We start from the raw sequence: 25,545 nt of genomic DNA, 5'->3' as shown, positions 1-25,545 counted from the left end.
CTATATAAACAAGGGCATAAATTAATGAAACAATTATGATTTGTCAGTCAGTCAGCTCTAATTAAGGAGAAAAATACAATTGCTTATGACGTTATTACTTACATAATAAAAACATAATGAATAGTGTAAACAGGCTCTATTTATCCCCATATAAATATTGTTTGATGTGTTTGTACGTATAAATTCTCGCTAGCAAATAAATATCGAGGTTTTTAAATGTTATTTCAATTCTCAGCACTTTACCACACAGAATTGATCAAGAATATACGTAATGGAATTTTCTTTGGTCATTAATCAACTTCACTCTTATTAGTTCCTCACTTCCGATATTATATTCCAACTTTTTGTATCACAAATGGTGACTTTAATCTCAGTTCCTGATATATGTTAACGCTAGAATTATATCACTTCTGTTTTGGATCATAGGCTATTGCACCATACTGGTATTATCTTTGAGTCGGTGCAGCTGGCGCCATATTCATTTTGGCATATTTACCTGTTTTGCAGTACGTCACTTCAAGGCAATGGTACGTTTAAAATTTATCTCAGATACGTCACTCTTATCATTAAATGTCAGTTAATAACGTCTCAACAGCACAAGCCTTCAAGATATACACTACTGGCCATTAAAATTGCTACACCAAGAAGAAATGCAGATGATAAACGGGTATTCATTGGACAAGTATATTATACTGGAAGTGACATGTGATTACATTTTCACGCAATTTGGGTGCATAGATCCTGAGAAATCAGCACCCAGAACAACCACCTCTGGCCGTAATAACGGCCTTGATACGCCTGGGCATTGAGTCAAACAGAGCTTGGATGGCGTGTACAGGTACAGCTGCCCATGAAGATTCAATACGATACCACAGTTCATCAAGAGTAGTGACTGGCGTATTGTGACGAGCCAGTTGCTCGACCACCATTGACCAGACGTTTTCAATTGGTGAGAGATATGGAGAATGTGTTGGCCAGGGCAGCAGTCGAACATTTTCTGTATCCAGAAAGGCCCATACAGGACCTGCAACATGCGGTCGTGCATTATCCTGCTGAAATGTAAGGTTTCGCAGGGATCGAATGAAGGGTAGAGCCACGGGCCGTAACATATTTGAAATGTAACGTCCACTGTTCAAAGTGCCGTCAATGCGAACAAGAGGTGACCGAGACGTGTAACCAATGGCACCCCATACCATCACGCCGGGTGATACGCCAGTATGGCGATGACGAATACACGCTTCCAATGTGCGTTCACCACGATGTCGCCAAACGCGGATGCGACCATAATGATGTCGTGCGCCCAGGCTCGTCGTTGAGTACACCATCGCAGGCGCTCCAGTCTGTGATGCAGCGTCAAGAGTAACTGCAGCCATGGTCTCCGAGCTGATAGTCCATGCTGCTGCAAACGTCTAACTGTTCGTGCAGATGGTTGTTGTCTTGCAAACGTCCCCATCTGTTGACTCAGAGATCGAGACGTGGCTGCACGACCCGTTCCAGCCATGCGGATAAAATGCCTGTCATCTCGACTGCTAGTGATTCGAGGCCGTTGGGATCCAGCACGGCGTTCCGTGTTATCATCCTGAACCCACCGATTCCATATTCTGCTAACAGTCATTGGATCTCGACCAACGCGAGCAGCAATCTCGCGATACGATAAACCGCAATCGCGGGAGGCTACAATCCGACCTTTATCAAAGTCGGAAACGTGATGGTACGCGTTTCTCCTCCTTACACGAGGCATCACAACAACGTTTCACCTGGCAACGCCGGTCACCTGCTGTTTGTGTATGAGAAATCGGTTGGAAACTTACCTCATGTCAAAAAAAAAATGGCTCTGAGCACTATGCGACTCAACTGCTGAGGTCATTAGTCCCCTAGAACTTAGAACTAATTAAACCGAACTAACCTAAGGACATCACAAACATCCATGCCCGAGGCAGGATTCGAACCTGCGACCGTAGCGGTCTTGCGGCTCCAGGCTGCAGCGCCTTTAACCGCACGGCCACTTCGGCCGGCTACCTCATGTCAGCACGTTGTACGTGTCGCCACGGGCGCCAACCTTGTGTGAATGCTCTGAAAAGCTAATCATTTGCATATCACAGCATCTACTTCCTGTCTGTTAAATTTCGCGTCTGTAGCTCGTCACCTTCGTGGTGTAGCAATTTTAATGACTAGTAGTGTACCACCATAACTGAGACTTGAGGCGAAATTGTCATGACCATGGTTTACCTTAGTGGATAATGTTGAAGGGTACGGGGTGAGCCGTAGTGCGAAAGTCCCGTGTGGAAACACTGTTCATAGTTAAGAATGATTTTTACTGACGTCAGTACATGACGTAGTGAGGCGACCACCCCTCTTCCTCTTGCCCCTGGTCTTCGCTGACGTATGGGCAGCAGCTTCCACCCTGTCGGCCAACTCATCCCCTGTGATGCTGACTGCAGGCCAGTGGAAGTCCGACAATCTTTAGAGGCCACGGGTGTTTACGTCAGCGGCGCGCTACTTCTCTCGGTGTCGAGAAGTCCACACGGCCTCTCACTCCACTCTCATCACGGTGACAGAGTGCGAAGACGGCTGTGATCACAGTGAGACTCGCTGCCATCTGGCAAGAGTCGGATGGTGGCTGGTACTGTGGCGCCAAGTCCCTCTAGGAACTGAGCGTTGGAGGCAGCAGCAGGCTCGGACGGCAGGGCGATGGGGTTGACACAGCAAGTCACGTGAAAGACTTAGACAACCTGGTCTCGAGCCCATGGCTGCTCCTGGCAGAGTCCAGTCGATGGGCTGTCCGGTGTAGCTCTGGCATCGTGGTGGTGTTGCTGGTTTCCGACGACAATAAGTGATCCTCGCATCAAAACCTAGAGTTATTTATATGCCTCTGGCGCATTTATTTTACTAAAACCCAGCACAGAGTCATGTCGCCCTGATGAGTACATGGATTCGCCGTGCAATCCAATATACTGCTGTGCTCGGCTATCCTGGTTCCGCAAGCCACTTGCGTATTTATTATTGTGACCCACATGTCGTCACACTGGAGGGTACCAGCTTGCGCTCGTTATGTCAGTGCGTCATGCTAGCTTTCACACTACTTCTCTTTGCTTTTGCTAAGGAGTTATCACTTTAATGCAAAGACTAGGCAGTGACACTACACTGCCGCCTCCATGGAGGAAACACACACCCTGGGGTCAGATTATCTATTGCAATTAGTTCTGCCTCTTAATTTGTAATACAAGTACACAACATTAAATTGTTTCCTCTTAATCACTACGAAAATTACTGTATTAACCTCTGATCCCATCAGCCTGTCTTCCATCCATCGCTCAGAGGATCCAGTCTGTGTAATTTGAATTGCCGCTGAATGAGGTAGATGCATGGCTCGCCGTCTCAAATGCATAAGAACTAGGCAGAGCAAAATCAGAGTCACCACAACGCTACGAATAGCGATACCTAAAGTCACAGTTACCTGACGTCTTCCATCCCAATACTGTTCCGTATGCTGCAGAAATTGCTGTGTGGATCTGCTCCTCATGTGCTGCTATCATCCGACTTAAAGAACAGGCCAGGCTCAGTTCCCAGGCGTCATTAAGGAAGATAAAGTTTTGACTGGACAACATCTCTAGATCTTCGTCCGGCCAGCCGGCCTCTGTGGCCGAGCGGTTCTAGACGCTTCAGTCTGAAACCGCGCTACCGGTCGCAGGTTCGAATCCTGCCTCTGGCATGGATGTGTGGGATGTCCTTAGGTTAGTTAGGTTTAAGTAGTTCTAAGTTCTAGGGGACTGATGACCTCTGATGTTAAGTCTCATAGTGCTCAGAGCCATTTGAACCATTTTTCGTCTGGCCAATACAGCTGTGGCTGTGTTACATTCAGCACAGTAACTCCCATCATAGCAGCCGGTAAACGAAAAGTGGGTCCTGCAATTTCACACGTAGTCCCGTTGATTAAGAGTCCAACAGTCCACAACCTTGCAATTCTAAACGCCTTACTCCGTTGAGTTTCCCTTCCTCATAGCAACTAGCAACCAACACCACGTCATTGTACACTGAGTATATCCTATGTAAATCTGCTCGCTGAAAGTATGGTTACGCGTCAGTCACCTCGTTCTGACAAGGTGGTCCCTCTATTTCACCCCTGAAGAGATGCACGATGTAGGTATCCCCATTTGTCAAATCTCACGATTCGGACATATGGTGACCACCTCACTCTCACGTTGCTAGAGCTCACCAACAGTCGTAACCTCAGCTCGAGCCCACTCTTCTGCTAGTAAGTAGCACCCCTTCCTCTCTCACTTCCTCAAATTTCCCAACTGTTGCCAACTTCACTGGGTGGGTGTACACTGTAACACCTAAACACTGATACATCTAACCATGCACTCTAAGTCGTTACACCCACCATAGCACCATGGTACTGAAGTGGAAAATTCTGGCTGCTCGTTGCCACTACTAGCTGCAGTTCCGGTGGTAATTCTCCTTGCACCTTTCTCAGCCATTTCAGATACTACTCAGGCGACAACAGACGGGACCTAACTGCCCATGTAGCACTTGAAGGGCGGCTTCCTGCAAATTCGTTAATTCTACTCGTTCAAAAAAAAATTGTTCAAATGGCTCTGAGCACTATGGGACTTAAATGCTGAGCTCATCAGTCCCCTAGAACTTAGAACTACTTAAACCTAACTAACCTAAGAACATCACACACATCCACGCCCGAGGCAGAATTCGAACCTGCGAGCGTAGTGGTAGCACGGTTCCAGTCTGCAGCGCCTAGAACCGCTCGGTCACCCCTGCCGGCTCCACTCGTTCGTCTCAGATACTATATCTTAGTGATTGCAATAGCCTCATCAGCGTTAGTCTTGCATTTAGTACTTCCATCTGTGTTTGTACCGTGTCCAAATTCCAGTTCAGAGTGCTAGCCGAAGCCGTGGAATAAGCCATGACTTCCTTAGTCACCTGTCGAACCATGCATGTGTTGTTTAACACACTACTCTCCGAGTTCACAATCCGTGCTGTGTGGAATGCCGCTCTATAGTTACTTTATCTGAGTCCGCTAAATTCCTTGCGGCATCTGCTGTCTCGTTCAATTGGCTTCGTTCCTTGCATCTGCTGTCGCAAATATGATTTTCAGTATTCTACCCCCAAAGTCTAATCACACCGTCTTCACTCTTCTGGATTCCTGCGGCACCACTTTCATCACCTTCTACATCTGCTCCTATAGTCCTGCATATGCCCAGAACAATTTCCTGTGCTCCTTTGAAACATCTCTCAGTCTCGAGCTGCCAACTGCTAACCCTCGTATCCCTGATAACTCCTTCTTCAGCCTCCCAGTTTCGTTCCACAACTCCTAAGCATTAAAAACTAAACCTAATGATCATCTGTGACTGAATAACATTACGTCTGGTTGCCTGGAAAACAAAACTCCTCCGTCCAAGTGACGATCTAGCAGCGCCCTCACTTCACCCCCGGCAAAGACTTACAGCACAACCAAAACTAACGTTCTTCTTCTCCGGCCCTTCTTCTGCACGGCAACCTGCGGACAGATGTAATATAACATCCCTCACCTCAGAAGCCTGCTGTCTCTGAACAGCACGTCTTAACACACCAATGATAAAATCTAACCTAAACAAGACTTATTCCCTTATCTAAAACATAAAGAAAAGAAAAATATTCCGAAATTACACAATTACAATACACATGAGTTACTTCCTTGGCCTCAATTGATTCCGAGTATGAGGTATCTGGTCTCCCTCTCCTGTAGCTCATCCTTCCACTTCCTCCACTTTGCCTCTTTCCTCGCCTTCACTAATACCTCTAGTGGATCATGATCGTTGTCCTTGTCGGCAGCTACAACTTCACATTTATGTGTGATGAAGTTTCAGTTACTTGGTACGGGCCCGTCTTCAGCGTTCTCTCTGGAGTATATGGGCTTGACAACGTCACCCACTGACCTACTTTACATCTACATCTAAATGTATATCTACATGGATACTCTGCAAATCATGCTTAAGTGCCTGTCAGATGGTTCATCGAACCACTTTCACAATAATTCTCTATTATTCCACTCTCTAACAGTGCGCGGAAAAAAGGAACACCTACATCATTTCTTGCGATCTCTTATTTCCCTAATTTTTTTATGATGATCATTTCTGTCTATGTAGGTCAACAAATATTTTCGCGTTAGGAGGAGAATGTTGATGACTGAAATTACGTGAGAAGATCCTGCCGCAGCGAGAAACGCCTTTGTTTTAATGATGACCACCCCAAATCCTGTATCATGTCCGTGACACTCTCTCCCCTACTTCTCCATAATACAAAACGTGCTGCTCTTCTTGAACTTTCTCGATATACTGAGGTAATGTTCCCACTCGCGTCACCGCTTCCTCCTGCTTCTCCAGTGCCTTAGTATTTTCTCGCTGGACCTTTCTCCCCATTTAGCGCAAAGTTCTTGAAACCTCATAGACCATCTCTCTTTTTCTGCTACGTCTCTGGCTAATCATGTCCAATGGCGATGACACCTTTATTCCATAAACTATGCCGAATGGAGACAGCCCTGTGCTAGTGTGTACTTTGAGGTTGTATGCACTCACTATGAAGGAAAGATATGTGTCCCAATCTGAATGGTTTGCATTAACGTAATAACTATATATCTTTCCAACTGTCCAAGGAACTCATTCTATCCTTCCATTAGCTTTTGGATGAAATGGACTAGTTCACTTTTTTTTTTGGTTATCGACATAACTCTTTCATCAGCTCCGACATATAGTTCGTCCCTTGTCTGTAATTACGAGGGTCGGTCAAAAAGTAATGCCTCCCATTTTTTTTCTACTTAAAGAAATTAAGTTAAGTGAAAAATTTGAATTTGGCGCCATTCCTCAAACCTTCTTCTGCAATCCACTGCAGTAGTAACTTTCTGTGTCAACAGGTGGCAGCACAGCAGAAGTATGTAAGATGGCCGACATCGATGTTCGTTTGAGACAGCGTTGTGTGATTGAATTCTTGAATGCAGAAGGTGAAACGCCCATACGCATTCATGAAAGACTGAAGAAGGTGTATGGTGTTGTGACAGTGGATGTCAGCACTGTTAGACGATGGGTTCGTCGTTGTAAGGAAGCTGAAGGGCAAACACCGTTGACTGACGAAAAGCGGAGCGGCAGGCTGGTGAGTGCAGTGACTCCACACAACATTCAGCAAGTTGATGACATCATTCGTGGTGACCGTCGGGTGACTGCAGATGAAGTGTGTCGCATTATTTCTCTTAGTAAAGGCAGTGTGATCACGATTATTAAACAATTGGGGTACTCAAAAGTTTGTGCACGGTGGGTTCCAAGAATGTTAACCGATCAGAATAAAGAGGCAAGGAAAACAATAGCCTCCCAACACTTGCAGCGCTTCCGTTTGGAGGGAGATGAGTTTCTGAAAAAAATTGTGACCGGGGACGAAACATGGGTGCATTTTTTTGAACCCGAATCAAAGAGGCAGTCAATGGAGTGGCGTCACACAAGCATGCCGAGGAAGAAAAAATTCAAAACTGTGCGATCGGCAGGGAAAGTTATGGCAACAGTTTTCTGGGATACAGAGGGTGTGATTCTGGTTGATTTTTTGGAGCAGGGATGCACAATAAATTCTGTTCAATACGTCACAACCCTCAACAAACTTAAAGCACGTCTTCAGCGAGTTCGCCCAACAAAATCAATGGCAGATGTTCTTCTTTTGCATGACAATGCAAGACCACACACCAGTCGTCACACCTCTGACGAGATTGTCAAAATTGGATGGGAAGTTTTGCCTCATCCCCCATACAGCCCTGACCTGGCACCATCAGACTTCCATCTGTTCGGGCCACTAAAAGAAGCTCATCGTGGGATTCATTTTGAAGATGAGGAGGCCGTCAAAACATCCGTGCGTCAATGGCTTAGGAAGCAGAGCTGTGATTTTTACCGTGCTGGGATACATGCCCTTGTTCAAAGATGGACCAAAACTGTAGAGATGGGCGGAGATTACATTGAAAAATGACAAAATGATCCTCAATGTTGTGGTTTTCAACCTATGTAATTGCATTTAAATTTCCTGACAATTAAACGTAGAAAAAAAAATAGGAGGCATTACTTTTTGACTGACCCTCGTATTATCTCTGGCCCATACTAGGGTGACAAGGGGGCTGTCAAGACACGCTGCATTGATGCCAAATTTATTCAAGATGGCGGTCATGACGTCATCAAAGATGGCGGAATGTAGACTTGGCAACAGCGCAGGACGTCATGCAAGAAGACGGATTTAGGCGGGAAAATAGGCCAATTGTTCTACGTCCACTAACCTAGCCTCCAGAAAAAAATGGCGGCAATTTTGAATTTTGGCGGGAAATAGCCCAGTTGGTAAGCCTCCAGAAGAAAAAATGACGGGAAGTTTGAATTCCAACAGGATAATGCATGCAAAACCACCCTTGTCTTTTATTATTATTGATTATCATTTATTAACACTCATTATCATTTATTATTATTTATTATCAATTATCATTATTTATTATCATTTATTATAATTTATTATTATTGACCTGCCTCCACTAGAAAATTCCCTCCAAATTCAAATTCCAACACGATAATGGCTGCAAAACCTGACTTTTGTTTATTATTATTCATTATAATTTCTTAACATTTATTATCATTCATTGTCATTTATTATCATTCATTATCATTTATTATCACTCATTATCATTTATTATTATTATTATTATTTATTATTATTATACGCCTATGTCCAATAGAAAATTTCGCCAAATTCAAATTCCAACACTATAATGTCTCGAAAACTGTACTTCTATTTATTATTACCATTTATTATTTATTCAAGATGTCCAATTTTCTCGGCGAGAAAGCCATTTTCCTTACATCCATAACAAAAATCTATCACAAGTTCATATCCGAACACCATAATTGATCACACGTACGAACTTACTCCATCACTTATCTCTTTTCACTGGTAGCCTATTATAATCGCATCAAATAATAAACTGCACTTATAGTAACGTAAGTCATGTCCTTTGATTTTGCAGGGGGGAAGGGACTGAAGACTTTATTTCAAGCAGTACCGTCATCACTTGTCCTCCAACACAGTCAGCACACACATCTTTGATATCGCAGTGCAGTCGCCACGACGTCCGCTCTCGAACTGAATTAGTTCAAATCCTCGCCACCCCCCTTGCCAGCGCACGGAGACACTGCCGACGCCTGTCATGTGAGGCGGCCGCTCGCGCTGGACTGCCGGTACGCTGGGGGGCGAGCCCAGCGATCGCTCTCACGTCTTAACATGTTTTCGCTGGACACGCTGGAACTTGCCGAGTTTGACGTCACAGCGGTCCCTTGTCTGCTCACCACGTGTATTCGTCGCCTCCGCACGTTTCCCGCCAAAATTGTTTGCCTCAGAGCTGAATCACACAACGGTCGGCCGTTCCCTCCCACACTTTTGGCGCCAAAGTTGTTTTCCTGGGCACGTTCAAACCTGTCGATGCCGACCGCTCCCCATCCACCACGTGTCCTCGTGCGAGCGAGAATGCAGTGCTACACTTTTGGCGGCAAAGTTTGCTAGACAGTGGAATCCGCCATGACTATATAACAGCACGCTTGATCAGCACTAGAACGCTCGCTAATTGACTCTCTCTCGCACGCGCATAATAACTGTACAATCGCAGCGCCGCCGCCCCGTTTACGTCACACACCCTCCATACACGCGACGGACATAGTCTTCAGTAAATACCTAAGTACTTAATTACATTTCGATTTTAATCATATTAAATAATTCAATTTACAATTTCATATACATATGCAAAGGTGTTCAACTACCAAATTTCAACTACTTTTCGAGGACCAGACAGCCACCTCTTCCTAGGAACCAGTGCCGAGTTTGAATTTTGTCAGTCAAGGTAGGTCACTTCTGCTTTCTCTACCAACCTAACAAAATTGTTGGAAAGAAAGGGCAGTTGTACCAACCTCAGCCGCCCGACCGCCACTTCCTCCTAGGATACAGCGCCAAGTTTGAAATCTGCCGGTAAACAAAGCTCACTTGTGCTCCCGCCATCAACCTAAGAAAATTGTTGCAAACGAAGCTCATCACGACTATACAAGCCACCAGCACTCAACCTCTTCCTACACGTTTTGGCTAAAAGGACTCACCCTGCACTAGGCCCATGGATGGAGGAACCAATTTACTTTATTTAGGATTGGAGTGTATGTACCACACCGACATCTTCTACACCATACAGACCTGCAAAACAAGCCTACATAACTCATTTATAATGCTGTAGACACACGCTTGCTAATGGTAAACAGTTAAAAATAGCTCATACCACAGCCTACAGACATGCGAACTACTCGCAAATAACGCAACACACTTACATCCAAATAGCCAAACAACTGCTAATTTTCCGCAATAATTTCAGTGCATAGGCTGATGGAAGGAGGAACGAGCGTACTTTATTTATTTGCGACATATTTTTTTGAAACTTTTGCTTCTCATTGGTTTCGATATGTAAGGCTGACCTAAGGCATGTTCTGAACTCCTGTAGTGCACTACACTTGGCAACACAACCACACCCATCAAGATATTCATTCCAATCCAGACTTGTAACTCCTCTACATATAAATTTGTCCAGTTATTTCTCGACTCACTCACAGTCTGACCAGATTGCCGTTATTGCGCAAAAACAGTCAGACTACACTGTGCTGCTCGGGGAAGGAAGGAAGGACTGCACTCTATTTATTTCAAGCCCTTTTATTTAGTAGTAAAGTATATTTGTCACAAAACATCCGCACTGATCCGACTGTGGTCATCTGACACAGCCCACAAACACGTAAACAGCTCCTAATTTCACCACACAATAGCAAACAGCTTTTAAATAACGCAGTACACAGTATCAGCAGACGAGCTCTGTACTCTTAAACTCTCCAAATAAAGCACAGCACAGTGCACAGACATGCTCGCAAAATAGTGCAACACAACCGCCCAAACACCCCCAGCTGCCAAACCAATCAAAATTCTCTGCTCGGCTTCCCCCAAACATGATCTCAACACAGTCGCATTCCCATCAAACACCGGAGAAATTGATACCGCCTATGCGCCTTAGATTACGCTCCAAGACAGGCCCAGGCCGCGCGCGCACATGCCGTTGGCTGGGGGAGGGCGTTCCAGAGCCTTCACTCAAGTTCAGCTTCCGAGCGCTAGTGACAGTTGACCAGAAAGGGTACTCTTCTCTGACACATGTGAAAGCTGCATTGTTCTTCTCATGTCTACCGCCGGCGTCTCAGGACTGGACCTGCCTTCACGTCTATTGTCAGAATACCTCATAGCTCGTTGACACACACGATTAACGCGGCCGGGAAAACATTTACTACTCGCATGCAGCTGAGATGGTGACGGAAAACCAATCACTCTGACCTGAACTGCAGGCGCGTGTAATCATTGAGAACACACTATTTTTTTTTCGAACAACTTATTTAACCATACAGTATATCTATCACGCTATCACAAAACACCAACCCAGATGTACCCTGGGCCATGTTGCACAGCCCACAGAGACGCACCCAATCAAAATTTCAGTACACACTATAGCAAACTGCTACTAAATAATTCCTATCCGCTGGATAGGTCAGGAGTCCACTACACGCAACATGCGGCTACACGGGTAGCAGAGGTTGTGTGGCGTGGGCTGGGCGGTTTTTTTAGGTTAGATGGCCTTGGGCAAGTACAGAAAGGGCAACAGCCTCAACGGGTGCGGGGCAAAGTCAGGACATGCGGGGACCAAGCAGCAATCGGTATTGTAATTGTCAACTGTCGAAGCTGCGTTGGTAAAGTACCGGAACTTCAAGCGCTGATAGAAACCACCGAAGCTGAAATTGTTATAGGTACAGAAAGCTGGCTTAAGCCAGAGATAAATTCTGCCGAAATTTTTACAAAGGTACAGACGGTGTTTAGAAAGGATAGATTGCATGCAACCGGTGGTGGAGTGTTCGTCGCTGTTAGTAGTAGTTTATCCTGTAGTGAAGTAGAAGTGGATAGTTCCTGTGAATTATTATGGGTGGAGGTTACACTAAACAACCGAACTAGGTTAATAATTGGCTCCTTTTACCGACCTCCCGACTCAGCAGCATTAGTGGCAGAACAACTGAGAGAAAATTTGGAATACATTTCACATAAATTTTCTCAGCATGTTATAGTCTTAGGTGGAGATTTCAATTTACCAGATATAGACTGGGACACTCAGATGTTTAGGACGGGTGGTAGGGACAGAGCATCGAGTGACATTATACTGAGTGCACTATCCGAAAATTACCTCGAGCAATTAAACAGAGAACCGACTCGTGGAGATAACATCTTGGACCTACTGATAACAAACAGACCCGAACTTTTCGACTCTGTATGTACAGAACAGGGAATCAGTGATCATAAGGCCGTTGCAGCATCCCTGAATATGGAAGTTAATAGGGACATAAAAAAAAAGGGAGGAAGGTTTATCTGTTTAGCAAGAGTAATAGAAGGCAGATTTCAGACTACCTAACAGATCAAAACGAAAATTTCTGTTCCGACACTGACAATGTTGAGTGTTTATGGAAAAAGTTCAAGGCAATCGTAAAATGCGTTTTAGACAGGTACGTGCCGAGTAAAACTGTGAGGGACGGGAAAAACCCACCGTGGTACAACAACAAAGTTAGGAAACTACTGCGAAAGCAAAGAGAGCTCCACTCCAAGTTTAAACGCAGCCAAAACCTCTCAGACAAACAGAAGCTAAACGATGTCAAAGTTAGCGTAAGGAGGGCTATGCGTGAAGCGTTCATTGAATTCGAAGGTGAAATTCTATGTACCGACTTGACAGAAAATCCTAGGAAGTTCTGGTCTTACGTTAAATCAGTAAGTGGCTCGAAACAGCATATCCAGACACTACGGGATGATGATGGCATTGAAACAGAGGATGACACGCGTAAAGCTGAAATACTAAACACCTTTTTCCAAAGCTGTTTCACAGAGGAAGACCGCACTGCAGTTCCTTCTCTAAATCCTCGCACAAACTAAAAAATGGCTGACATCGAAATAAGTGTCCAAGGAATAGAAAAGCAACTGGAATCACTCCATAGAGGAAAGTCCACTGGACCTGACGGGATACCAATTCGATTCTACACAGAGTACGCGAAAGAACTTGCCCCCCTTCTAACAGCCGTGTACCGCAAGTCTCTGGAGGAACGGAGGGTTCCAAATGATTGGAAAAGAGCACAGATAGTCCCAGTCTTCAAGAAGGGTCGTCGAGCAGATGCGCAAAACTATAGACCTATATCTCTTACGTCGATCTCTTGTAGAATTTTAGAACATGTTTTTTGCTTGAGTATCATGTCGTTTTTGGAAACCCAGAATCTACTATGTGGGAATCAACATGGATTCCGGATACAGCGATCGTGTGAGACCCAACTCGCTTTATTTGTTCATGAGACCCAGAAAATATTAGATACAGGCTCCCAGGTAGATGCTATTTTTCCTGACTTCCGGAAGGCGTTCGATACAGTTCCGCACTGTCGCCTGATAAACAAAGTAAGAGCCTACGGAATATCAGACCACCTGTGTGGCTGGATTGAAGAGTTTTTAGCAAACAGAACACAGCATGTTGTTATCAATGGAGAGACGTCTACAGACGTTAAAGTAACCTCTGGCGTGCCATTGCTTTTCACAATATATATAAATGACTAAGTAGATAGTGTCGGAAGTTCCATGCGGCTTTTCGCGGATGATGCTGTAGTATACAGAGAAGTTGCAGCATTAGAAAATTGTAGCGAAATGCAGGAAGATCTGCAGCGGATAGGCACTTGGTGCAGGGAGTGGCAACTGACCCTTAACATAGACAAATGTAATGTATTGCGAATACATAGAAAGAAGGATCCTTTATTGTATGATTATATGATAGCAGAACAAACACTGGTAGCAGTTACTTCTGTAAAATATCTGGGAGTATGCGTGCGGAACGATTTGAAGTGGAATGATCATATAAAATTAATTGTTGGTAAGGCGGGTACCAGGTTGAGATTCATTGGGAGAGTGCTTAGAAAATGTAGTCCATCAACAAAGGAGGTGGGTTACAAAACACTCGTTCGACCTATACTTGAGTATTGCTCATCAGTGTGGGATCCGTACCAGATCGGTCTGACGGAGGAGATAGAGAAGATCCAAAGAAGAGCGGCGCGTTTCGTCACAGGGTTATTTGGTAACCGTGATAGCGTTGCGGAGATGTTTAATAAACTCAAGTGGCAGACTCTGCAAGAGAGGCGCTCTGCATCGCGGTGTAGCTTGCTCGCCAGGTTTCGAGAGGGTGCGTTTCTGGATGAGGTATCGAATATATTGCTTCCCCCTACTTATACCTCCCGAGGAGATCACGAATGTAAAATTAGAGAGATTAGAGCGCGCACGGAGGCTTTCAGACAGTCGTCCTTCCCGCGAACCATACGCGACTGGAACAGGAAAGGGAGGTAATGACAGTGGCACGTAAAGTGCCCTCCGCCACACACCGTTGGGTGGCTTGCGGAGTATCAATGTAGATGTAGATGTAGATGTGTAGATGCGCTCAGTACCAGTAAACTATCCTAATAACGCAAAGCAGAGCCTGCAGATCCGCTAGCAAAATAATTCAGCAGACGTGCGCGGGTACCCCCCACTCCGCACACTGCCCACAGGATCGTGAAGTCACCCATCCGTCTGATTTCAGACCTCGCACAGCCCCTGCTCGGCTTCCGCAACCGTGAGTTGGCTCGGTCAACGCCCTCGTCAGCGGTCAAAGCACACACATACGTTCGTCCAGGACCGCGATCCGTCACAGGACCTGGTCCCATCGGCTGGTGGACCAAACTTCGAGCATAGAATACATCTCCGGACGTAACGCGTGCTTGGTCCACCCGCGAACCCTATCCGCCTCTCGGACACAGCTCCGCATATATAGTACGCAGCAGATCCACACTCGAATGCTAACTTGGGTATTGTATACTGTGGATCTGCATTCGAATACAGCTTCCTATCTTGTGCGAGGCGGATCCACCTTCAAACACTGCACCGTGCGCGGTGTATTGTGGATCCGCATCTGAACACCGCTCTCGATATAACTCGCGGCGGATCCACATTCGAACGTTAACCCTACTCTACCGCCGGTCCTGGGAGCCTTCTGCGAGGTGTGCATGTACATAGAGATACAGAAAACAGAGCAAGTGCTCTCCGAATGTGGAGGTGACTGGATACGCCTTGGTTGCATTTAGAGGCAATTTTAGAAGACAGAACGATGACTTATGTCGCGGTCGCATGGATGGGTCTGACATAAAATCGGAAGAAATGCGAAGACTGATTAGCGCATAGATATAAACTAACCTAATATACACCGAAATGCGGTGAAAATGAGAACGTACTTGCTTATCTTCTGGTTCGCAGGGGGGAATTTGTACATGGAGTCAAGTATGTGGCAACAAGAGGAATGCAGGAAAACGATGACATCGAAGCGAGCGGAATAAGGAAGGCAGTCAATTTTTTCTCGTTGAGTTCGTATTATAGTGTATGTCTACTGAGGTAGCAGTGATACATGCGAGTTGAATACTGTATTTGATCCTTTTCAGGAGGACAGAGAATCATTCACGTCTAAACTTACTCACATCTGTGTTAAATGATAACAGAGGGTGTACGGGATGATCGATTGAGACAGAGCTGCTACTAGGTACGATTCAAACGTTGACTCATTTATTCTAGAGAAGGACAAGTTGCTGAAGGTAGATTTTTTTCCAAGTATTCTATTTGGATGCTTTAGTCACATGGTATGGCCAGTGTTCCAGTCGTATGCGGCTACGTGTTCGGTATGTGGTTTTAAGCACTGTCTACTTGCGATCGTTAACGGTGAACCCGTCGGTCATCAGAGGACTTCCATCTCATGTGTGATGAAAGTTGACACATTCCTCTAAACGCACTTTGATTTTCGCGATCCCCACCCTGTCGCATGCTTGGTGTAAAATCGATACTTCAGCGTCATGACTAAGTTAGCTGTGGGTATTTGTGAGGGGCTGTAATCATTGTGTACACACTTGCCCGACAGACGGGTGTTTACAGAGTTGGTGACGGGATGACTTATAATTTTCACATGTTGGATGCTGCTGTTATGTGTATCTGTTTGCTTGTAGGATGTACCGACTGCTAATAACTATCATTTTTATATAGACCTGATGGAGTAATAGAATTATTTCTGACTCGTGATCTGGTGTGATCATTGGGCACTAGACGTGTCCGCAGGGCTGTATTGGGCTCGTATCATAGAAAGGAAAGGTTTTACGATTGAGGTAGAGATAGCTCAGCGTAGGAGGACCGGGGAGAAGGATGTATGTGTGACAGGACGGAAAAGTAAGCGATCTAAGGTTATCGCCCGTTTTTAAGTGCTGAACGTTGTAGTCTTAGGAGTGTGTGTGTGTGTTTATGTTCTCTCTCTCTCTCTCTCTCTCTCTCTCTCTCTCTCTCTCTCTCTCTCTCTCTCTCTCCTACCAGAACATTCGATGCACCGATCATGAACTCTAGAACAATACTTTACACATGATAGATTGGATGATTTACTTCAAAATGTATCCAACTACGTTGTGTATAAATATCGCTCCGTTCTTGTTCTTCTTAACTGTATGCTATTAAATTAAGGCACATTGAGATCTGTTACTATAGATAGATATGGTGTGCTAAGCTCCCAGATTTGGTTACATTTCGAGAAATGTGGTGCACTTGGAGGGGTTAGGACTAGGGCAGCTCTATTCAGTCAAGAGAGGTGGAGTGTAGCTGTATTCGTCTGCTCGGTTGAGGAATAATTGGGTAGCGATGTTGCGAGGTAAGTTGGTCAATGCCGCGGTGAGGATGGTCTTTTAATGTAAGAAGACTAGATAGCCCTGTGACCGCCATACGCATAGAGATTGATCGAGTACTATGCGCGAGGTCTTAGAAATATGTATAGCGTTGTCTGGTATCATTTGATCGTCTTTATGTGTTCGAGAATTAAGTGTGAATGGACGTGCTGAGCAGTCATCTATGAATGTTCGCAATGATACTTGCAAAGTAGAGGATGTATGGTTTAGCTATGATACTGAAATTAAGAAAACAAGCTGTCACATGATTGGCCAGTGTTGGACTTACTGTAAAAGTTTTCGCGATATCACCTTTGATGGATAATATTACAGTAGATCGGTGGTGTCTTATCCATCGCATCTGTGCATTGGACACGACATAATGATTGACTGACAATGCTTGCTTGAGTTGGGGGACAAATTTTGGTTGATGGACCGCAACTTCCGGGGTTGCTAGCACCGAAAACAGTGATCCCGTACTTGTGTGCAAAAACGACCAATCACTAGAAATGTAACGCAGAGTTATAAACTATACGGTCACTGCGATGTATGAGTTTAAATGTAGAGGTGGGCAATCACTTTCAAGGGAAGTCGCTACAATGTCACCAGGCTCTTCTAGTTTCCTTGTGTTGTGGCTGTCCTTTATTTAAAATCATTCAATGTTATGCTATCGACTGTAAGAATATGATTTACAAGGTGCAAGGTATAGTTTCCTGGAGAGACCGTGCATCGGTCCGTGTTAATGTCTGTTTAGAATCAGACACTAACTTCGAAGTCGCGGCAGAAAGACGAAATGCTCGGCAGTGTGCAAAAGCGTGTTAGAAAACACTGTTTGAACAGGGGCCAGAGGCAGCTTCTCATTCGCTTAGAGTATGGGTGATCAAACTTTAAAGTGGTCTCTGCAGCGTGTGTATATTTAATATGATCTTGTTCATATAGGCATCTGTAGTTTGAGGTGTTGGACTTGGTGAGCTGTTAGGAATTCTTAAATGATCGCGCTCTGAGTTATTCGGGGAGAGTATTGTGAATTCCGTTTGTCTGCGCTGGAGGTGGATTGCATTGGTACCTTCATGACTTTTTCACTGTTTGATGGTAGGATGTTGAGGATCTGTTGTACTTGTACCTAGTTTGAGGCGTACAACATTGCACGCATTTCCGGTGAATGGTCAAAACAAGGTCCTGTTGTAGTAACTGAGATCGTTCTGTTTATAGACAGGTTGCAGAGCGTAATAGATATGTCTTTCTCCGACTTAAATTGCAGAGATCAGATGGGTGAATATAAATGCATACTCATTTATGCTTAGAAAGGGAGAATGCTTTTTTATTATTAAGTGAGTTTTGGCAAGAGTGAATATGGTTTTATATATGCGAGTGTTTAAGATTTGTGAGTGGAAATTGTCAGTGAAGGGTGAATAATGTCGGGTTCGCTGGCTGGTGGAGACACTGTTTACATGTCCTGTTGGAGATGCAAGGGGGAGATAGAGATCTGCGCTATTCAGGAATCCATTTGTGCACTGTATGTCGTTAGACAATAGCTGGAGAGCAGGTATAGGGAGAGCCCACTTCAGCACTCTGGTCCTAGGGGTGAATGGACGGCTGTTTAGATGGACAGGTATGTGGCTTTGACACGCCGCCGGCGGCGCTTGGACACTCGCTTTGTAAGGTGCTATAGGATTAGTTTGAGCATTTAGTACTTGTTTCGGTGGTTATTGGATTAATAACTGTAATATTGAAGGTCATGTCCTCAGTGGGACCGCTGTGTAATTGAGTAAGAGAGTTTACGTATTTGAAGATATGTTTTGCGAATGGTGATGTTAAGGTGATGGCGCAGTTTAGCTACCATTGTAAAAAATAGCTGTCTGGTGCTGAAAGAAAGAAAGAAAGGGGTGACCTTGCCCCCAGACCTGATGAATGAGTTATTAGATAAGAGCAAGGGATAGTTGAATGATGCTATGTGTTCGGATATAGGAGTCTCTAAACGGCGAGGCGAGATTTATTTTATGTGGAAATTTATGCAATCTATGGATAGTGATATTCGGCCGCTAGTGACAACAGTTAAGAGCGGAAAAACACGTACAAGTCGAGTGCTGTCAGAATGTTGCGGCAATGGTAATAATATTTAATTCAAGGTGGAGATGGTAAATATGCACCAGGCTTTGAATATTGGTGTGAGTGTCGTATGTACTTGATGCTCTGTGTAAAAGTTTGACTCTTTAATTGCGTTTGGTATTTCTGGCTGTGTGTAAAAGTAATTTTACTGTTGAAAGTGTGAGAAAGATGAATTGATTGGTGTTTAGATAGAGGCTACGTTTGTAATTCGAAAAGATGGGATGAGAATGGTAAATTGATTGATGGACATGATTTGTGGGGTGATATATGAGTGTCAAGATAGGGTTGAGGACGTTTGCGTATGTTAATGGTGGGACAGGTGTGAGGTTACGTGGGATGGGAGGTGTAAATCAGATCCTATTTTTTTAAAAAAAAATGTTGTAAAGTTAGAATAATATTGAGAAGGTTTTAGATGGCTGGTCACGCGACGAGGCAAGAGCAGGGATGTGTAATTACAGGGTTATTACAAATGATTGAAGCGATGTCACAGCTCTACAATAACTTTATCATTTGAGATATTTTCACAATGCTTTGCACACACATACAAAAAAATCAAAAAGTTTTTTTAGCCATTCACAAATGTTCGATATGTGCTCGTTTAGTGATTCGGCAGACATCAAGCCGATAATCAAGTTCGTCCCACACTTGGCGCAGCATGTCTCCATCAATGAGTTCGAAAGCATCGTTGATGCGAGCTCGCAGTTCTGGCACGTTTCTTGGTAGAGGAGGTTTAAACACTGAATCTTTCAACCCCACAGAAAGAAATCGCATGGGGTTAAGTCGGGAGAGCGTGGAGGCCACGACATGAATTGCTGATCATGATCTCCACCACGACCGATCCATCGGTTTTGCACTCTCCTGTTTAAGAAATGCCGAACATCATGATGGAAGTGCGGTGGAGCACCATCCTGTTGAAAGATGAAGTCGGCGCTGTCGGTCTCCAGTTGTGGCATGAGCCAATTTTCCGCGGGCTACGCGTGAAACTTGCCCGCACGCGTTCAACCGTTTCTTCGCTCACTGCAGGCCGACCCGTTGATTTCCCCTTACAGAGGCATCCAGAAGCTTTAAACTGCGCATACCATCGCCGAATGGAGCTAGCAGTTGGTGGATCTTTGTTGAACTTCGTCCTGAAGTGTCGTTACACTGTTATGACTGACTGATGTGAGTGCATTTCAAGCACGACATACGCTTTCTCGGCTCGAGTCGCTATTTTGTCTCACTGCGCTCTCGAGCGCTCTGGCGGCAGAAACCTGAAGTGCGGCTTCAGCCGAACAAAACTTCATAAGTTTTTCTACATATCTGTAGTGTGTCGTGACCATATGTCAATGAATGGAGCTACAGTGCATTTATGAAATCGCTTCAATCATTTATAATAGCCCTGTATGTTTAGTTAAAGGACTGTGTAATGTAATGTCAGGAGCAACGCGCAGTCTGCTACAGTGTCATAGGAGGTAAAGACATGTGCTGCTATGATGTGTCTAGCGTATAGAGGCTGCGATTTCGAATTATGCTACGTTGAAATAAAGTTGACTTTCACCCGCGTTCGGTGGCCACAGCTCGGGATTGTGACGGATCGCGGTCATGGACGGACGTATGTGTGTGCTTTGACCGTTGACGAGCGTGTTGACCGCGCCAACTCACGCTTGCGGAAGCCGAGCAGGGCCTGTGCGAGGTCTGAAATCAGACGGATGGGTGACTTCACGATCCTGTGGGCAGTGTGCGGAGTGGGGGGTACCCGCGCACGTCTGCTGAGTTATTTTGCGAGCGGATCTGCAGGCTCTGCTATGCGTTATTAGGATAGTTTACTAGTACTGAGCGCATCTACACATCTGTGTGAGGAATTATTTAGTAGCAGCTTGCTATAGTGTGTACTGAAATTTTGATTGGGTGCGTGTCTGTGGGCTGTGCAACATGGCCCAGGGCACATCTGGGTTGATGTTTTGTGATAGCGTGACAGATATACTGTATGGTTAAATAAGTTGTTCGAAAAAAAATAGAGTGTTCTCAATGATTACACGCGCCTGCAGTTCAGGTCAGAGCGATTGGTTTTCCGTCACCATCTCGGTTGCATGCGAGTAGTAAATGTTTTCCCGGCCGCATTAATCGTGTGTGTCAACGAGCTATGAGCTATTCTGACAATAGACGTGAAGGCAGGTCCAGACCTCAGACGCCGGCGGTAGACATGAGAAGAACAATGCAGCTTTCACATGTGTCGGAGGAGAGTACCCTTTCTGGTCAGCTGTCACTAGCACTCGGAAGCTGAACTTGAGTGAAGGCTCTGGAACGCCCTCCCCCAGCCAACCGCATGCGCACGCGCGGCCTGGGCCTATCTTGGAGCGTAATCTAAGGCGCATGGGCGATATCATTTTCTCCAGTGTTTGGTGGGAATGTGACTGTGTTGAGGTCATGTTTGGGGGAGGCCGAGCAGAGACTTTTGATCGGTTTGGCAGCTGGGGGTGTTTGGGTGCGTCTGTTGCACTATTTTGCGAGCATGTCTGTGCACTGTGCTGTGCTTTATTTGGAGAGTTTAAGAGTACAGAGCTCGTCTGCCGATACTGTGTACTGCATTATTTAAAAGCTGTTTGCTATTGTGTGGTGAAATTAGGTGGTGGTGGTGGTGGTAGTTAGCGTTTAACGTCCCGTCGACAACGAGGTCATTAGAGACGGAGCGCAAGCTCGGGTTAGGGAAGGATTGGGAAGGAAATCGGCCGTGCCCTTTCAAAGGAACCATCCCGGAATTTGCCTGAAACAATTTAGGGAAATCACGGAAAACCTAAATCAGGATGGCCGGAGACGGGATTGAACCGACGTCCTCCCCAATGCGAGTCCAGTGTGCTAACCACTGCGCCACCTCAGTCAGTGGTGAAATTAGGAGCTGTTTACGTCAGCCTTACATCTCGAAACCAATGAGAAGCAAAAGTTTCAAAAAGATATGTCGCAAATAAATAAAGTACACTCATTCCTCCTTCCATCAGCCTATGCACTGAAATTATTGCGGGAAATCAGCAGTTGTTTCTTTATTTGGACGTAAATGTTTTTCATTATTTACAAGCGGTACGCATGTCTGTAGGCTGTGGTATGAGTTATTTTTAACTGTTTGCTATTATCAAGTGAGTGTCTAGAGCATTATAAATGAGTTATGTAGGCGTGTTTTGCAGGTCTGTATGGTGTGGAACATGTCGGTGTGATACATACGCTCCTTTCCTAAATAAAGTAAATTGTTCCTCTATCCATGGGCCTAGTGCAGGGTGAGTCCTTTTAGCCAAAACTTTTAGGAAGAGGTTGAGTGCTGGTGGCTTAGTTTAGTCGTGATGAGCTTCGTTTGCAACAATTTTCTTAGGTTGGTGGCGGGAGCGCAAGTGAGCTTTGTTTACCGGCAGATTTCAAACTTGGCGCTGTATCCTAGGAGGAAGTGGCGGTCGGGCGGCTGAGGTTGGTACAACTGCCCTTTCTTTCCAACAATTTTGTTAGGTTGGTAGAGAAAGCAGAAGTGACCTATCTTGACTGACAAAATTCAAACTCGGCACTGGTTCCTAGGAAGAGGTGGCTGTCTGGTCCTCGAAAAGTAGTTGAAATTTGGTAGTTGAACACCTTTGCATACGTATATGAAATTGTATATTGAATTATTTAATATGATTAAAATCGAAATGTAATTAAGTACTTAGGTATTTACTGAAGACTATGTCCATCGTGTGTATGGAGTGTGTGTGATGTAAACGGGGCGGCGGCGCTGCGATTGTACAGTTATTATGCGCGTGCGAGAGAGTCAATTAGCGAGCGCTCTAGTGTTGATCAAGCGTGCTGTTATATAGTCATGGCGGATTCCACTGTCTAGCAAACTTTGCCGCCAAAAGTGTAGCACTGCATTCTCGCTCGCACAAGGACACGTGGTGGATGGTGAGCGGTCGGCATCGACAGGTTTGAACGTGCCCAGGAAAACAACTTTGGCGCCAAAAGTGTGGGAGGGAACGGCCGACAGTTGTGTGATTCAGCTCCGAGGCAAACAATTTTGGCGGGACACGTGCGGAGGCGACGAATACACGTGGTGAGCAGACAAGGGACCGCTGTGACGTCAAACTCGGCAAGTTTCAGCGTGTCCAGCGAAAACATGTTAAGACGTGGGAGCGATCGCTGGGCTCGCCCCCCAGCGTACCGGCAGTCCAGCGCGGGCGGCCGCCTCACGTAACAGGCGTCGGCAGTGTCTCCGCGCGCTGGCAAGGGGGTGGCGAGGATTTGAACTAATTCAGTTCGAGAGCGGACGTCGTGGCGACTGCACTGCGATATCAAAGATGTGTGTGCTGACTGTGTTGGAGGACAAGTGATGACGGTACTGCTTGAAATAAAGTCTTCAGTCCCTTCTGTGGTGTCACCGCCAGACACCACACTTGCTAGGTGGTAACCTTTAAATCGGCCGCAGTCCGTTAGTATACGTCGGACCCGCGTGTCGCCGCTATCAGTTATTGCAGACTGAGCGCTGGCACACGGCAGGTCTAGAGAGACTTCCTAGCACTCGCCCCAGTTGAACAGCCGACTTTGATAGCAATGGTTCACTGACAAATTACGCTCTCATTTGCCGAGACGATAGTTAGCCTAGCCTTCAGCTACGTCATTTGCTACGACCTAGCAAGGCGCCATTACCAGTTACTATTGATGCTGTAAAACATGTACTGTCACGAGCGATGTTCACCAATTATGGATTAAAGTTAAGTATTCCAGAAGATACGTACTTTCTTTGCTACTATACATGCCTTGTCCTGTTCCAGACATCATGCCAGCCTGCGTGAGTTTAAACGCGTGCCTTTCGGCTCCCTCCTAGTGGGTTGGCTGTCTTGCCAATCAACAACACCTTCCCCCCTGCAAAATCAAAGGACGTGACTTACGTTACTATAAGTGCAGTTTATTATTTGATGCGATTATAGTAGGCTACCAGTGAAAATAGATAAGTGATGGAGAAAGTTCGTACATGTGATCAATTATGGTGTTCGGATATGAACTTGTGATAGATTTTTGTTATGGATGTAAGGAAAATGACTTTCTCGCCGAGAAAATTGGACATCTTGAATAAATAATAAATAGTAATAATAAATAGAAGTACAGTTTTCGAGACATTATAGTGTTGGAATTTGAATTTGGCGAAATTTTCTAGTGGACATAGGCCTATAATAATAAATAATAATAATCATAATAATAATAAATGATAATGAGTGATATTAAATGATAATGAATGATAATAAATGACAATGAATGATAATAAATGTTAAGAAATGATAATGAATAATAATAAACAAAAGTAAGGTTTTGCAGCCATTATTGTGTTGGAATTTGAATTTGGAGGGAATTTTCTAGTGGAGGCAGGTCAATAATAATAAATTATAATAAATGATAGTAAATAATGATAATTGATAATAAATAATAATAAATGATAATGAATGTTAATAAATGGTAATCAAGAATAATAAAAGGCAAGTACGGTTTTGCATGCATTATCCTGTTGGAATTCAAACTTCCCGTAATTTTTTCTTCTGGAGGCTTACGTTAGTGGACCTATACCAATTGGGCTATTTTCCCGCCAAAACTCAAAATTGCCGCCATTTTTTCTGGAGGTTAGGTAAGTGGACGTAGCACAATTGGCCATCTTGGATGATGTCATGCGCTGTTGCCAAGTCTACATGCCGCCACCTTGGATGACGTCACCACCGCCATCTTGAATAAATTTGGTAACAATGCAACGTGTCTTGACACCCCCTTGTCCCACTACTGCCCATAATATCCGCCTATTAACCAATGCCTGCACAACTGTGATTGCCTATTGGTTTGGCATTGGCACCAGCTCTAGGTACCGAGAAAAATGGTCTATCATGGTCAGCACAAAAGAAATATCCGCTGGTGTTCTTTTCAATTGGCCCAACACGTCCACACGAATGAAAGTGAACGATTCTGTTGCTTCTGGAAATTTCTGTAACAGTAGCTCACGGTTTAAATCCGTCCACTGGGCAAAATCCATACCATTTCTGACACAGTAATCACCATTATTCCTACTTCCCTTCCCCCAGCACTTTTGTGCTACTCTACGATTCGTCGCCGTGCATGCCCCATCGCCTGATAAGAGGTAATCTGCGTCTCAAGTAAAACTTACAGCTTCATTTAGGCTGCCACCAACACTCATGGCAATAAATTCGTTTCTCTACATAATCCATAATGCATACTAAACCACTGTTGCTTGCCATACTGTCTCCACTCTTCGGCGGCGCTCTGTGCTGCTTGCCATTCTCTAATGTCCTGACAGAGTTCTTGTACTACCGTGATCTTACTGCTCAGCCCGTTTGCGTTTCCATGTTTATTTCCAGGTTTGTGGATTACTTTGTAAACAAATACACTGAGTTTCAATGCCCGCATCGCCAGTCTACTGTGGATCTTCAAACCTTGTAACAAAACAGCATGATCTGCCACTACCTTGAATTTCCTACTATCCAGATAATGCAAGAAGTATGTTACATCATACACCAAGCTAAGCATCTCTCTTTCTCCATTGTGGAGAAATTCCCTCCAGCTGCGTTCAACTATCTTAATG

Source organism: Schistocerca americana, chromosome X (assembly GCF_021461395.2).
Source record: "Schistocerca americana isolate TAMUIC-IGC-003095 chromosome X, iqSchAmer2.1, whole genome shotgun sequence".
NCBI lineage: Eukaryota > Metazoa > Arthropoda > Insecta > Orthoptera > Acrididae > Schistocerca > Schistocerca americana.
The sequence above is the reverse complement of the archived record's forward strand: the minus strand, read 5'-3'. Positions refer to the sequence as shown.